The following is a 3,141-nucleotide window of genomic DNA, read 5'->3' as shown; positions in this document are numbered from 1 at the left end:
ATATCTAAATGGAATACCTGAAACCATAAAACTCCTAGAAGAAAACCTGGGAAGAAATCTCCTTGACATTGGCCTTGGTAGTCATTTCCTGGATATTACACCAAAAGCTTAGGCTACAAAAGCAAAAATAAGTGGGACTACATTAAACTAACAATTGTCTGCATAACAAAGAAGATGACTTTCAAATCAGACAGACAGACACTCTTCTGTCTGTTTTAAGCAACAAAATGAACAGGCAACCTAAAGATCTGGAAAAAATATTTGCAAACCATATATCTCATAAGGATTTATCAATCAAAATTATAAAGAACTCATACAACTCAAAAATAAGAATATATACTATTATATATAAAACAAACTATTTTACTAGTTAATTTCTTAGTTTTGATAATTGTCATAACGTAATGAAAGACTAACGCTCAGAAGTAAAAACTGAGTAAAAGGTAGGGTGGAACTACATATTATTTTTGAAACTCTTCTCTAAGTCTAAAATTGTTTTAAAAGTATTTAATTAAATTTTTTAACTTTTAAAGTTTTGTCAGGTAACATTGATAAAATGTTCTGAATCTGATGCAAAAGTCAATTAGGTAGAAAATATCATAGAAAATTGATTGATGTAAAGTTCAATCCAAGTATGTCCAACTATTAAAGTGAAAACATATAAAGTGGAGGGAGAAAATATGAAGAAAATATTAGAAACAAATTATTCAGAAAAAAAGTGACATCAGGTTAAATGTGTTGTGTTGACTAAACACCTCACAGAAAACATGTAAACATTCCCACCCCCCTTTTTCTCCATTTCCTTATTTATTTAGATGTTTAGGCTCTCACAGTAGGTTTTTAAAAGCTGGTAAACACTGACAAATTATTTCTCCCACAGAACTACAAAACATAGTCCCAGACAGTATAAATATATAGTTGAACTAATACTAATGCACATCACCATTTATCAATTGCATAATAAAACAAATTATCAGGTATCCAAATATTGTTACATAGCTCAAAAGACATATAAAATATTAGATATTTGCTCAATTTATTAGCAGAAACCCACTTTTTTTTTTTTTTTTTTTTTTTTTTGGAGAAGTCAAGAAGAAAAGGGAAAAACATCACAATTCAAACAAAAGTAAGTTGGTAAACAACTTCTGATGAGTATGGAAAAATATTACAAGAATTTCAGAAATTTTATGAATAAGAATTGTTTTAGCTACAATAACAAAGCAACTCTACCTTTAAAAAAATTTACTAAGCTAAAGAGCATATTCTACATGTTCTGCACAAGACAAAGACAATATTTTGCTAAAAATAATTAATAGCCCCCTCCCATTCTGTTCTCCAGCCCTCCCTGTTAAGTTGTATCTCGGAGTGTAAACATTACATTAACTATAAGGCCGTTTTATCTGAAGACATTAAATACATACTTCTGTATAATGTAGATTTTCAAAATGGAGGTTTTTACATAACAGCACAAAGTAAGATTTGTAGATACATGTTAAGTAATCACTGTAAGACTTGGTTAAAAAAAAAAAATCAGTGTTTAAGTAAACCTGATGTGGGGGGTGTAAACATGAAGTGAACAAGCAAAGAGCCATGTAGGCCCTACTTTCAATGTTTGAAAAGATTGAAGGAATAAACCACATTAAGGCCTAGAGTGTTCATAGTTCCTGGGATTTTAGTTCTGTATGATACTAAAAATATACAATTACTATGCTGGGTATTTTGGCACCTAACCTTCTTAAATTTCTTGTATGTTGTTAAGATTCTGGCATGGGAATAGATTTAAACAAGACATAGCTCAATAATGCACAATTTCAGGAAAGGTCAAGTGGTATAAATGACAAGCACACTTTAAATACTGACAGTCAGAAATCTTTTGCCAAGTGTCCAAATAGTTTGATTCTAACCGAAACACAGAGATTGTCAAATCTGTCTAGCATGTGTCCTGGTAAAAGTGCCTTTCAATACTCCTACAGAAGATTCATTAGACATATTCACTGAGCCAACATGTTGTCTAATATGTATAACAAATTAGGTCGTCTCAAGTTCCACTTCCAAAGCATTAGTATGAGGCACCCCGGTTTTACTGAATGCAACAGTAGTTTCTATGACCTTTGGAGTCTTTGAAGAGCAGCTATATTTTAGGACAATACTTCTCCAACTACAAAAGTTTCTTGCTGTTAAATGCTTCATGCCAGTTTTGTCTCATAAATTATACTATATCTTCATATTTCATTCCACCTTCAATTAATGCTAAGCAACAAGTACTGGAGCTCTCTGAAGGCCTGCAACACAATGAATAGCAATACAACAACCAGGTTCTTCACGAAACTTAATTTTTACAATACTTAGTCAGTCATCAAGCTGGATAGTGGTGCACCATCATCAAAAGGCCAATCGAGAATATGGATACGTTCTTTCTCCACAAGAGTAGTGTCGTAAGTTGCTTCACATGCTCTCACTATTGTGGTAACTCCATAATTCTTAAGTTCCTCTATAAATTTGTTTAAGGTCACATTAATTGGAGGGTGTATAATAAGAAATCTCATGTTCTTTTGTGTGATTTCCACAGAAGCTGGGCAGTTCACTCAAATCATGTTAATTTAGTTTAAAAAAGAAAACATTTAATAGGTTTATGAAAGAATTTTAAAATTTCAGTACAGAAATGATGCAAAGAAACTGAAGTCTACTTCAATATACTCCACTTGAAATTTTCAGTGCTTTGAATATGAAGTTGTAAGTAATAATAAAGGAAATGAACCGCCTTAACAAGAAGCAGTAGTTCTTCAATCCAGTAATACTGAGGCAACAGAAAGGAAGGGCACTGAGGTTTACCCCATCTAGGTGATAACTCTTGTAAAATGCTCTGCGGGTCTCAGTTTAACACCTCTGTGTCCAGGATAACCATTCTTATGGGGCGTTCCCTACAGTTCACTTGTCTGCATAGAGGTGGCTGTGTGCCTGGTAGTAATCTCTGCCTGCCCTTCAGAAACTCTGCCCATGTGTGACTGAGAACACCACAAATCTGAGGAATATGTTTACTCATTGAAGATTGTGGCCTAATCATACAGCTGGTCCTCACAGGCCACAGCGGTGGCGGTGGTTGCTGGGCAGTTGGGGAGAGGGGGGGCAGTGGTGGTCGCA

The 3,141-nt window shown here is 33.9% G+C and overlaps 1 pseudogene; it reads right to left on the bottom strand.

Moving 5' to 3' along the window:
• Window positions 1-313: 313 nt before the first annotated feature.
• LOC101013700 lies at window positions 314-2,594 on the bottom strand (annotated as a pseudogene).
• Between the last annotated feature and the right edge of the window lie 547 nt (window positions 2,595-3,141).

Source organism: Papio anubis, chromosome 5, assembly GCF_008728515.1.
Source record: "Papio anubis isolate 15944 chromosome 5, Panubis1.0, whole genome shotgun sequence".
Classification (NCBI taxonomy): Eukaryota; Metazoa; Chordata; class Mammalia; order Primates; family Cercopithecidae; genus Papio; species Papio anubis.
Note: the sequence above shows the minus strand (reverse complement) of the source record. Positions and strands in the feature narration are given on the sequence as shown.